Source organism: Talpa europaea (assembly GCF_964194135.1).
Source record: "Talpa europaea genome assembly, chromosome: 11".
Lineage (NCBI taxonomy): Eukaryota > Metazoa > Chordata > Mammalia > Eulipotyphla > Talpidae > Talpa > Talpa europaea.
The window spans coordinates 99417833-99430764 of NC_140078.1; the positions used below are offsets into that span (position 1 = coordinate 99417833).

The 12932-nt window shown below is 45.7% G+C and overlaps 1 protein-coding gene across 1 annotated transcript in view; it reads right to left on the reverse strand.

Moving 5' to 3' along the window:
• ATG7 (autophagy related 7) overlaps window positions 1–12932 on the reverse strand; it is a gene marked incomplete at both ends in the record, with an annotated part of 92443 nt that overhangs the window by 1432 nt on the left and 78079 nt on the right. The gene's annotated exons all lie outside the window — the stretch shown is intronic.

Here is a 12932-nt window from a genome sequence, read left to right on the forward strand (position 1 = left end):
TTGGGCCTAGAGGCCCCGCGGCTCCCTTGGGGTTAGCTCTCCTGGGCAGCTGCCCCCACATCCCTTAAACTCTAGCACACAATTCAAAGCAAAACCACTGCCTCATTATTACCACGAGACCAACCTCCACGTCTGAGGACTTAGGCACGAAGCACCTGCGAGTTGCTGAGAATACGAAGGGGAGAGGTGATCCTTTCCCTCAAGAAGCTGCCATGTAACCAGGAAGGGAGGATTTGGGGACCTGAGTGATGCCAACACCTGTGCGAGATTCAGGCCAGGCTTCTAATCAGGGCCTGAGGGTCATGGCCATGAGAGGGTCAGGGAAATGCTACCGAGGACCACTCTCATCCAGGCAACACGGCAGCTGGTCAGCATGCTAACTGGTTGACTCTCTCTCATCCCTCTCCTTTCCCTGCCCTTCCCAGAGTAGCAAAGGGGCATGGTGGCCCTGGCCTTCCGTCTGGGAGTCGCAGGTCACATGGAGCTGGCCCATAGAGCAGCTGGTGAAGGCAGACAGCAGCGCATGAGCCACCAGCTCGCCTCAGGACACTAAGGGGTGCCCACTACTTCTTGTGACTGCTGCCTCTACCTCTTCCTCTCATGCAAGCTCAGCGGGGGTGGGGGAGGGCTTCTGAATCACGTGGTGCAGGCAAGTTCTCAAGACAGCCTATGGCAATTACATCTTTAAGAAAAACCGCTGATCCCCATTTCTCCTCAAGTACCCCCCCCCCACACACAGAGTGCTGCTTTCTTCCTGCAACATTCCGACCACATTCCAGGCTGCTTTTAGGTTCCAGGGGACCAGGTTGCTACATTTTCAGTATACTGCTCTCCTGTAAAATGTCAGGTAGGGGAGAGAGGCCCCTGGGGCCTGCTTGCATGCCCTGGGGAACACCAGGAACAGTCGCCAGTCTACAGCCATTGCCTCCAGAAATTCATAGCACCTTCAGGCAAGGGAACAACAGTGTGGTGTTTATTGAAATCTACATCTGGTAGCAATTTGTTCAACAGCAACCAGCTTTCCCCCCTCCCTCCCTTCAGTCAAATAATCCACAGGGGCCCGTAATACCCCACAACTGCTCATGTGTGTGAGGCCTGTTCTGTGTCGTTTATGCTCCTAATTACAGAGTTGGGTTTATCAGCAGGTTTCGGCCTGGTAATTTTTGAGGCTGCAGAAGAGACTAAAGGCCATGTCGTGCAGCAGTGACACTCCTGTTGACCGTCCCCACTTCGGCTGAAAGCTGAAGCTTCTGCTGGCCCCTGTCCCAGGTGCCCGAGCCCATACGTGGTCAGGGGCTGCCAGAGCGCAACCTGTCCCCATCCCAAGCGGCGCAGCCGGGTGCTGGAGTGGAGCGCAGGAGATGGAAGAGCAGAATCTTGACTTAGAATGACACGTGTGTTCCCTGCACAGAAAGCGGCCCCACAGCCATTTCAGAGAAAGTGCTTTCCTCGGGGTGCGAGAGACTGAGCAGTTAGCTTGAGAAAGGACTCAGTGAGTGGAGTTCTTTCCATGGGGCCTGTGGTTAGGTGAGACGGGGTAAATACAGAAAGCAACCAGCATGTGGGGCAAATCTGGGGACAAGAATTTCATGGTGCGTATGAAAATCTCCCCTGCCATGGGATCAGAACTTCTGGTAGATGTGTGGTCTAAAATCAGTAATTTTTGAAAAGCACTCCAGAAAATGTTAATGGGTTGAGAACCACTGTTCTAATTCAGCCAATATCTTTACTCAGCAAATGGGGCCACTGAGGCCCAGAGGTGTGGGATCCCGACCAAGACAAGCAGCACCCCTGGGAGCAGAGCACGGCTTGTGGCTCCACTGCAGCTTTTAAGTGAATAGATGCAGGCTCTCGGGTCTTCCTCTACCAGGGGCTACCTCAGCGGAACATACGGGGATTTTAAAAGCTGAAGTAGAAAGATTATTAGCGAGGAGGTCTCCTATTAAGGAATAAACATGAAACTGTTTAACCCCATCAGTAATCAGGAAAATGCAAATGTAAAAGTTAAAAGCATAATGCACCCGTAAGACATACGTTATTACCGAGGATGTGAAGCCACAGAAACCCCCTCCCACGCACGCCAAGCAGGCACTTAGATCGGGACAACTGCTTTGTCACAGGCTAACAATGGTGAAGAGCCACGTTTTCTGTGACCCATTTGCTGTGGAGTTGGGTGTATTACCCAAAGCCTGCATTCTCAGGGTGGGTACTATTACCCCCCCACGAAGTAAAAATTACCTTTCGGTGGGTGAAGAAATCTTGACTATTATTCGTGGCCCTCCAAAGCTCAACCCACCTGACAGCATCTTACTTTTCAGGTTTAGTTAACATAAATGAAAAATGACATTTTTCCACTTGGTTCCTTGGACAGGAAATAATGTCTAGATTATGCTTCGAAAGATCACAATGCACCGTCTAACACTACCCCAGTGGGAGAGGTATCGTCCCACTGTAAATCGGAAGCCCAGGAGAGAGGACGTGGACACAGCAGCAAATCCCTGCTCTTCAAACCTACACCCCGCTCCCCCTGCCCCAGCATTCACGGAAGGGCTGAAGAGAGCGAGGCAGAGTATTACTCCGGGGGGAGAAAGGAGCACAGCATAAATAAACCACTCAATCTTTGGGAATGGGAACTTGAAACCGTTAGCTCTGAAGAGCTGGTATTGAACTGGTACTTTAAAGTATTGATTCAATGTTTAGAGTTGAAGTTACACAGAGAATAACAAATATATGTGTCTATCTTTTACAGAAATAAAATATTTAGAAAATCTTAAAAGTCAAGTTTCTTTCTTTTTCATAAAATGCTCAGCGGAATTAGCTATGGCCTTTTCCAAGGAAGATTAGGGTAAGATAAACCCAAAACCTTAAGTTTAATAGCAAATTAAAAACAAACAAAAAACCCCACAGCTGTTTGCTGTATTTGTAATTAAGAACTCGAGGACTCTGGGCTGCAACAATAAGCTATAAATATTTCTATGTTGAACACTGAAATTATTTTTTTCCCTGACAGCTGAGTCAAGTCAAACGGGACCCAACTCTTGAAGTCCCTTTACAACTCAGGGAAGAGCAAAGGTCAGGAAGAGAGGAGTTCTCCTTGTCTGCCCCTTTCCCATTGGTAAACCCAAACCTCACTCCTTCAGACTTTACTAGAAGCCAGTCTATTCTGAAAGACAGCTCAAGAGTAAGAGTGCACGTCGATGCTTGGCTGCCGGGGCCGGAGCTGCAGCGCAGAGAGCACACAGCCAAGAGCGCAGTTGTACACAGACAAAAGGCAAAACTGCAACTGGGACCTGCTCAGTCTGAGGGGGGGGCCAGCGTTCTGTAGGCAGAGCACACCCCACCACCGACACCGCCAACAGATTCACTGCTTGGGGCAAGACAACCTCGACTATAAAATGGGGCAACAGTCACACATGAGACTCTGTGGGCATCGGAAGTCTAGGTGCACAGGTGCTGTGAAAACTGCAGGTCAAGGAACCGACATTTGTTACCACACCCCCAGTACTGTCATCAGATCTCGACGCTCCCCGCCGGCCACTCTGCAACACCTTTTCTAGTCTGTTCTCATTCTTGGACTCCCGACCTTCAAAGGTCCAATTCAAAATCCAATTCTTCTTGCTACAGCCCTCTCTCCACCTCGGATGCTCCTGAAATCTCCAGGCCTTCCTGACCATGTGCTCAGATCCATGTTTGCCCTGCAGTCTCAGTTACCTCGTGAAGGATGGTTTGTACCTCTTTGAACCCCCACACCACCGTGACCTCAGTGATGGGTCACCACATATTTGTTGACTGACCAAAGCCATGACTAAACATGATCATTCACTTAAAAAAAAAAATACAACTTAGAATAGTTCGTATCCCCTTCCCTTCCTGCTCCCCCAGCTAATTGAGAAGCAAAATGGGTCAAAACTAAGATTTCAGAACCAAGAATCAATTTCACTTGACACTATCAAAACCTGGAACCCCCCCCAAACTCAACACATAGCAGCTGTTATGTTTGCAAGTGAGAAGGGTCAGCTGTAAAAATACAGTCCCTAGAATAATGGTTACAGGGCACACTGTACCGCCCCCTCCCTGCCCCTCCACTGTTGACGCATCAGGAAGTGGGGGGGTAGGTGGGGGCGCCCTGAGCCAGAGGCTCCACTTCCTATTCCTACTGGCTCTCACTACCCCTCCTCCCCAACAAAAAGCACCACCATACCTGGTTGTTTTTATCACTCAAAGGACTGCATACCCACCAATCACAGCTTCTGACTGGGCATTCCAAAGCACTCAGCAGAATTTGGGTTGAGGGGGTGGACCAGGACGGCTTAGTTGGTCAATGTCACGCCTCATGTCGTAAATGTCTTATTTCTGTTTGGCTCTTTAAAATGTCAATGAAATAGCTGATACAGTCATATTCCTACCTCTTCATCAGAAGCCTCCAGCCCTGGGGCCCCTGCGGGAGGTGCCAAGAACCAGGGTTGCCTCAGCCAGACCAGGACACCCAGGTGATGGCACCATAGCCCACCCAGAGGGCCACTGGGGCACGCTGCTAATAGAAGTATCTCCCCAAGCAGAGGTGAGGATGTCAAGATTGCCTAACAGAGGGGCTCAAGCTTAAATAAGTGACCAATGCTTAGTTATTATGTAAAAAACTGTTTATGGATAAAGTTACAGACGCAAGGAAAATGCGAACAGTTTAAAAGTTTGCCTTTAAAAATCTGTAGATGCCCAGGAAAATAGGAACATGTTTTTTAGGAAAAGGAACATGGATTTTAGGAATTACTCTTCACTGTTGTGTGATAATAATGGTATAAAAGAATTCTGTATTCTTAGCAGACTTATGTTTAGAGGTGAGTGTCACTGTATACAGAACCAAATGGCTCAGGTAGAGAGAACGTGTGTGTGAACGTGAGTATGGGTGGCAGGGGGCAGGAGGAGGAACACAGGCCAGAGAGGAATCAAGTGAGGCAAGTTGGCTGTTGAATCCAGGTGGAAGTAAATGATATTTATTCTAACTTCCCTTAAACTCTTTTACATGTTCAAGAAATTTATAAGTAAAAACCTTGGGAAGAATGAAGTCCTGTAGTAAAGAGGGAAATTCTAAAAAATCAGACCTGGGTTGGAATTTGGATCTTCCCAACACCTTCTTCAACGTATAAAACTAGCTGACAAAGATCTCTTGTTTCCCTTCAGCCCTCTACCAGCGAGGTCTCTGGGTGGGGCTCACATTTTGACCTCCTCTCTCTTCCTAGACAGTCCACAGGAAGGCATTTGGACAGTGGGCCCGTTCCCAATTTCCTCCTCTCGCCCCAGTATTTACCGGCTAGCCATAGTGCACGAAAGGGCTAAGTAAGGCAAGCAGAGGCTGAGGAACAATAAAAATGGAAAAAAATTCACTGTCACAGCTACACAAAGTCCATTTCTCCAAATGATAAGTTAACATGCTCCCACAGCCTGACATGGAGAGAAAATCCACCCTGCTCTTTGAGGGCTGGAGAGGAGAGAGGACGAGAGGAGAAAGAGCCCCAGCTGTGTGCACTGGGGTTCTATGCTTTCTCTCCCTCAGACACGTACTGAGATATAATTCACACACCACACAATTCACCCACTGAAAGTGCACTCGTCAATGGCTTGAGTGCATTTCCAGTTGTGCGGCCATCACCTCAACCTGAGACTGGAACATTTCACACCTCAAAAAGGAACCCGTAACCACAAGCTCCCACCCCCAAGCCCTGGTAACCCATTAGTCTGCTGTCGGACTTTTATCAGTTCTTGACATTTCATATAGATGAAATCCTATGTCTTTTGTGGCTGGCTTGTCACTTAGCACAATGTTTTCAAATCTCAGCCATGTCTCAGCATTTGTTAGTAGTTCTTTTCCTTTTCTTGTCCAAGACTATTCCATTATTATTCAAATTAACACCCACATTTTACTGTCTTTTCACCAGTTGATGGACTCTGGATCACTTCTACTTTTTGTCTATTGTTGAGAAACAATGTTAAGAACATTTCTGTACAAGTTTTGGTGTCAATCTGCTTTCATTTCTCTTGGGTATATGCCTAGGAGTAGCACTGCTGGCTCATATGCCAACTGAGACTTTTTAAGGACCTGCCAGACCATTTTCCAAAGTGGAGGCACATTTTATAGTCCCATCACCATGTCATGTGTGAGGGTTCCAGTTTCTCCACACCTTGCCAACGCTTATTATTGTCTGCCCTTTGCATAATAACCATTTTGGGGGGTGTATAAAGGGGTAGTTCTTTATGGTTTTGATTTGTATTTCCCTAAGGCTAATGATGCTAAGCATCTTTTCATGTACTTATTGGAATTTTTATATTTTCTTTGGGAAAATGTCTACTTAAAACCATCACCCACTTTTAAATTGGTTATATGTCTTTTTATTACTGAGTTGCAAGAGCTACCTATATATTCTAGGTAAAGTTTCTTATCAAACATATATCTGATACATATTTGCAAAAATATGCAAAACTATACATTTGTAGAAATCTTTTTCTCTCATTCTGTCTACTGTCTATTCACTTTCTTGGTAGTGTCCTCAAAGCACAGTTTTGAACTTTGTTGTAGTCCAGTTAATCTGTCTTTTGTTAGCTTTTTTTCCTTAATTTAATGCTTGCTGTCACGGATGCCATTCTAGAAATGAGGAAAATGAAGTAAAGCAAAAGACCCATGGCCTCCCACTGGGTCACTACTCCTGGGCCTGCCTGCACACCCACGCGCTGGGCCAGCAGGCCCGGCCTTGTGTGGAGCCGAGATCTGAACTCAGGCCTGTGGCCAGACCAGGGTCAGACTGTACACACTCTGAGTGTCACAGTGCAACATGGCTCACTTCTAAACAAATGCCTCAGACCTCATACATTCAACATTCTAAGGGTGCTGCCATTACTTAAAATAAGGGGGCTTTGGGGCCTCTGTGGTGGTGCAGCGGTTGAGCGCTGGGTTGCGAAGCTGCCCGCAGCCTCTGCAGTGCTGGTTCGATTCCCGGCTGCTCCCCGACCACTGAGGAAGGGTCCCACATGGCGCGCAGACCTCTCCTGCTGTGCCCGCTGCTCCCCTCAGCAGTGTACTTCGGTCCTTCTGCCTGCTCTGCTCCCCGCTCTGGCTCTGGTGAATTCTCTCACCCTCCCGCGCTTCTGACTGTACCCAGTGCTTGTATAAATAAATAAATAAATCTTTAAAAAAAAATACTGTAATTTAAAAAAAAAATAAATAAGGGGGCTTTGGAGTTTCGCCTTTGGAAGCTACACCAGGAGGTGGTGAGTGGCATGTTTTATGAGCATGCTCAGTATGGTGAGAGGAGACGAGTTCATGAAGCAACCAAAAGCCTTGGACAGCAAGTCTGGAGAATGAGGTCAGCAACTAGGCTGAATTATGCCGTGCTGGATTTATAGATGCCACCACACACACCAGCCAATGCAAAGTATGAGAAATGCTATTTTATGGTTCACAGTAGATCTCAATCTCAAAAAGATGTGACAAAAAATATATTTCTGACAATGACGTGAAATGTGAGAGATACCAGAGAATATTTATAAAATGTATATAATCACTTAGATATAATTTAAAACATTTTCATCTAAAAATCAACCATCTTTTTTACTTCTTGGTCATACCAGGTATATTTGAATCAGAATCACTGACTTATTAGCGCTAGAAAGGAATTCGCATATGATTCAATCTCCTTATTTTAAGTGGGGAAACTGACACACATGGTGTCACAGTCACTCACCCGCATGCTCATGAGGACACTAGGACTGAAATGCGAGGGCGTAGTTTGCATGTTCTATTTCTCAGTCCCCCTTCTCATTCTCAGGGACCTCCAGGTGCATTATGCCACCCGTGATTCCTCTTCTGAAGGGTGGGGAGCTCTGCCCAACTTCACTATGTCTAATACCAAGTAATCTAGATACCTCCGATCACGTGGATAACTGACAACCAATATAAGGGAGACATCTTATAAATTGGATTCTGAAGGTCAACTGGCAAGTCTTATTCAGAAAGCCAGGGTCTAGTTTCCAGTCTAAGAATTAAAAGGCTTTCTGCTGGCTGTTTCTGCCTTTCCCTCTCGCATAGGAAAGAGGGCTGAGGCTGTGTCTTGAGGGAGTAGTTCACAAGGAAAAATCAAGACCGCATCTAGTCTCGGGATGGGCCAGCGCAGGTTGGAAATGGGCTGGCAGAAGGCTCTGGAAAAGAGCTCTGGATTCATGAGCAGGCGAGGCCAGTCCCCAGAGCAGGCTCTCTCCACTGGAAACAGGGCTAAGTGCTGACACGGGGGTTTCCCACAGCCTCGACTGGCCTCCAAAGGCATATTTGTCATCGGAGGCTCTTGATGAAGCTGTACATAAATATCTGACTGTTGTTAAATACAAAACAAAACAAAACAAAAAATTCCACAGGAACCAAATCAAAACCAGCTGTGGGCTGGAGAGGCCAAAAACTCAGTGTAAGTGCAAACGGCCCAGCAGAAACACTTGTTAATTGTGTTATTTACTTTGCTGCAGAGTAAATTGTCATGCCAATGAAGTCATATCACATGACGATAATGCTTTTCATATGACTTTCCTGCTATGAGAGAAATGGGCATTTTCTAGAATTCTCAGTTCTGTAGTACATGGGTCAGAATTGGATTATCAATTTAGAATCAACCCATCAGATTTAGTCCTGTTCAGTTCTGCCAGCCTGTTTATAATTTTACATCCTATGTTATAGTTGATACGAAACTTTCTTTTTAAATGATCATTTATTAATCCCCAATTCTACAGAAAGGAAGTCCTTTAGTGAAAACTAGGCAAAATGAAATTTTACTGACAGAGTGCTGTACTGGCAATGCTGGAAGGGCGACTCAATGACATGGCCTTGGATACTGACAATGCAGTCAAGGCCAGGGATGCCAAAGGCCTAAAATGAATCCTGGGACGATGGATCTTGCCAACTTTCAAGAAAGAGAATGAAGCATTTCAGGGAAGGTGGGCTAGGTGATTCTGGAATCTGAATTTCTCAAGTTTAAACCACTCTAGCTTGTTTTATTGACTCGTATGAATCTGATGGAGTTTGAAAAATTATTCTGCATTTCCCTCAGCACAACGCTGATCCCACAGTTGAAACTAAGTCAGTATGTGTGAGGTGATCCTCACACATGGAAAATAGCTTAAGAAGTCACAGCACAGTTGAGGGAAAGAGGGCTCAGCCATCCACATGTTGGATTTAGACTGAGCCCTTCTTCAACAGATACAGAGATTTAAAGAGGAGTTGGGGAACCCATGACTTGGGTTCAAGGAATAAGAGGCCAATCTGCAAGGATCCAAATCCATTCTTAATAAGGATCCTGACAGCAAAGGTCAGCTTTTCATTCACTACTCAAATGGCAACACTCCGAGAGGGCCTTTCCTCCCTAAGGCCTCCAGGTCAGAGTGTAATTATAACTTGGGCTACAGACAAAGAATCTGGGTGTCTGTGCAAGTCCCTTATCATGAAATATAACATGAGCAAGAACAAACGGCATCTGCGAGGTTAGCGTTTTCAACTTTTAAACCTACCACTTGAGATAAAGTTAATCTACCACACACATTGCTCACTTAAATATTTTTATTGCGCCCTAGCTCAACAGCTTCTCCTCATTGCCCTAGATGAGACAGGAAATTCCCCTTTACCTGCTAAGTCAATCAGTTCTATTCTGTTTCTGCCAGCTCCATCCTTTTCTCATACCAACCTGTCCCTATCACTCACTCATTCTGTGACTTCAAAGTCATTGTTACCACAAGTAAAGGCCTCTTTGTAGGCCTCTTCCCTCTGCTCAGCTCCCCCCATCTCTGCTGTGCACCTTGTCCCTCAACAGCCCCTCCAAGAGAAAGCAACCTGGTGATGGCGCCAAACTCATTACCACTAGGCTCACACTAGCACCCTGCACTCAAATAATGGCAATCACTGTTGGATACTGGACAATGAAAGGTGCATTAGTCAATCTCACTAGTCTGGATGATTCTATCTTGACTGTATCTCCTAATTCATTATCTCTGTGCCCTTTTCCATGAAAATAAAAGGCCTGGTAGTTTCTGGTGGGATCACGTTGTCTTCCTCCTTCATAAAGGCGCTATGTTTTAGGAGACGGGCCATAGGCATTAAGGGATATGGGAAAGCTTAACAGCATCAACGCTTTTTTTTTTTTTATTACATAAAAAGAACTACCCTGCTACGACCTGGCCAGACCTTGGAAGCATGGGGACTGCCGGGCCTGGAAGGAGAAGGACTGAGGGGTGACGGTTTATAAGCAAAGCAACCCACACGGCGCGGCAGACCTCTCCTGTCTCGCCCGCTGCTCCCCTCAGCAGTGTATTTCGGTCAGTCTGCCTGTTCTGTTCCCTGCTCTGTCTCTGGTGAATCCTCTCACCCTTCCGCACATCTGGCCTGTACCCTGGTTCTTGTATAAATAAAATAAATCTTAAAAAATAAATAAATAAACTTCTTATCAAGTGCTTTATCTATCTATAAAATTTGTTTCTTGGCTCTAGCTAACCACTGCTTATATTAAGGAATGCAGACTTGGGGCTGCCAGATCTGATTTTTTCAAAGAAGTTAGAAATAGGAAAATGCAGATTTTATGTAAGACTCATAATTTTTAAATGTTGGCTTTATTCAGAATTTAACACACAGGGAAAGCCAAACAAAACACACCTGCAAGCCATATCGGCTTAAAGGCCAACCAATTTACTGTCTCTAATCGAAAATTTGATGTGTGGTTTATGATTCCAAAACCATAAACATAATTTAATGGAGGGAAACTTCTAAAAGAAAACTCAAACTTGTGGACAAAACCATGGTCCATATGTCCCATCATCTATTTAGTCATTTTGCTTTCTAAAACTTTCTCTTTTCTTCCTGGGTCTTTGAAAAGGCTATTAATGTTTGACAATTAAAATATTAAACAAAATAGGTTTAATCAAGGAAGTGCTCCATTGTTCTAGCATCTGCTTTTTTTTTAAAAGAGTGCAATACGGGGTGAATTTCAAGTTGCCATTCTTCTAGCCAACAAGAAGGAAACATGTGAATACTTCTAGCTGGGTGGAAAATCTCCTCCAGACAAGGCAAACACTCACATGTTTGAAAAGACTAGTAAGTGATGCTTCCTGACCACTAGGCATCCCTGATGCTCAAAAGACAAAATGGCAGTGGCGACCAATATGTTGTCCTAAACTCTGTCTGGGTACCCAATCTCAGTTCTGGGGGGAAATCCACAAAGTCTCTTCAAGTCCTATGAGTCTAACCAGAGGTCAGAGTGGCAGAATGGACCTGCTGAAGGCCCAGAGGACATCAAAGCAAGCTCAGGAGGAGCCGGCTCTGGCTCCAACTCTAGCACTGGCCTCTCTAGTGCAGTCAAGCATCTCGCCCAATCTGCCCAAAGCTTTGAGGGATTTCCCTCCAGGGTTTGCATGTTGTTCTGCCATACAACTTGTTTTACCATGCTTCATTTCATGGCACTCTGCAGATAGTGCTTTATAAAAATCCCAGCAAACTGAAGGTCCCTGGAAGCCCTGCATCAAGCAAGTCTACTGGTGTCATTTTCTGACAGCTGTGCTCACTTCATGTCTCTTTCAAATTTAATTAAGGAACATTCATTTTTAAAAGACATGATACTGTTACACACTTAATAGACTACAGCATAACATAGGCAAGTTTTACATGCACTGGGAAACCAAAACATTCCTGTAACTGACCTTACTGCAATACCTGCATTACTGCAGTGGTCTGGAGCCCAACCCACAGTATATCCGAGGTGTGTCTACACAGACGGTTCCGCACTTACAAGTTTTCCTCATTACCATGGCACAAAAGCAATAAGCATTCAGTTGAAACCATACTTCAAGTTTTGACCTTTGATCTTTCCTCAGGCTTGCGATGCTAAGCAGTGGAAGCAAGCCAGTTTCCAGTCAGCCATGAGCTCATGAGGGTAAATACCCTCTCACCAGCTAGTCTCTAGCCTCATCAGAAGAGAAAGTGAGGACCCAGTTGCTGTAGTGCCCCCATCATCAGCAATTCTTGCTCAATGCCTCAAACATTCTTCACACCCAGTGTGCTTTCAGCTGTGTAGGTGAGGGTGAGGACCTATGTGATATTTCTCTGCAGTGCACAATGAACACACAACCGAGTCAGCTCTGAGGTGCCAGAGCAGGCTCATGGAGAGCTCTGAGCATAGGAGAGTTCTGAAAATAGGTTGGCTGAGTTTTTGTTTTTGTTTTTTTTATATAGATTTCTTTATTTATTTATACAAGCACTGGGTACAGTCAGAAGCGCGGGAGGGTGAAAGAATTCACCAGAGTCAGAGCAGGGAACAGAACAGGCAGACTGACGAAATACACTGTTGAGGGGAGCAGCGGGCGCAGCAGCAGAGGTCTATCGTGCCATGTGGGACCCTCTCTGGGGGCTGGGGATCAAACCGGTGCTGCAGAGGCTGCAGGCAGCTTCGCAGCCCAGCACTCAACCGCTGCGCCACCAGGGGAGGCCCTGGCTGAGCTATTATGTTCAGCAGATCAGGTGTATTAAATGCGTTTCAACTTATGGTATTTTCAACTTATAATGGATTTACGTTGATGGAGCCTCATCATAGTTGAAGAAGCACTAACTCAGTGTTAACTCTTCCCAAGAGCAGACTTATCACCACCTGGGCCTGGTCCTCTGCTCACTAACCCTGGGGCCTCTCCCACTGGTAAACCATAATCAATAAATAGGACTATGGGACTAACAGTGACTTTGCAAGGATTCCACTCTTATAGGACAAAGCACTCAAGGTTTCCTTGTGTTGCTTATGAAAGCACTACAATAAGCCATATTTTCCTAAGAGAGTCTTCATTAAGATAAATGGGGAGAAAACGATTTAATCCCATTCAACCCATGTTCCTGCATTTTGAGGAAGCATCCATTGTACCAAGGACCA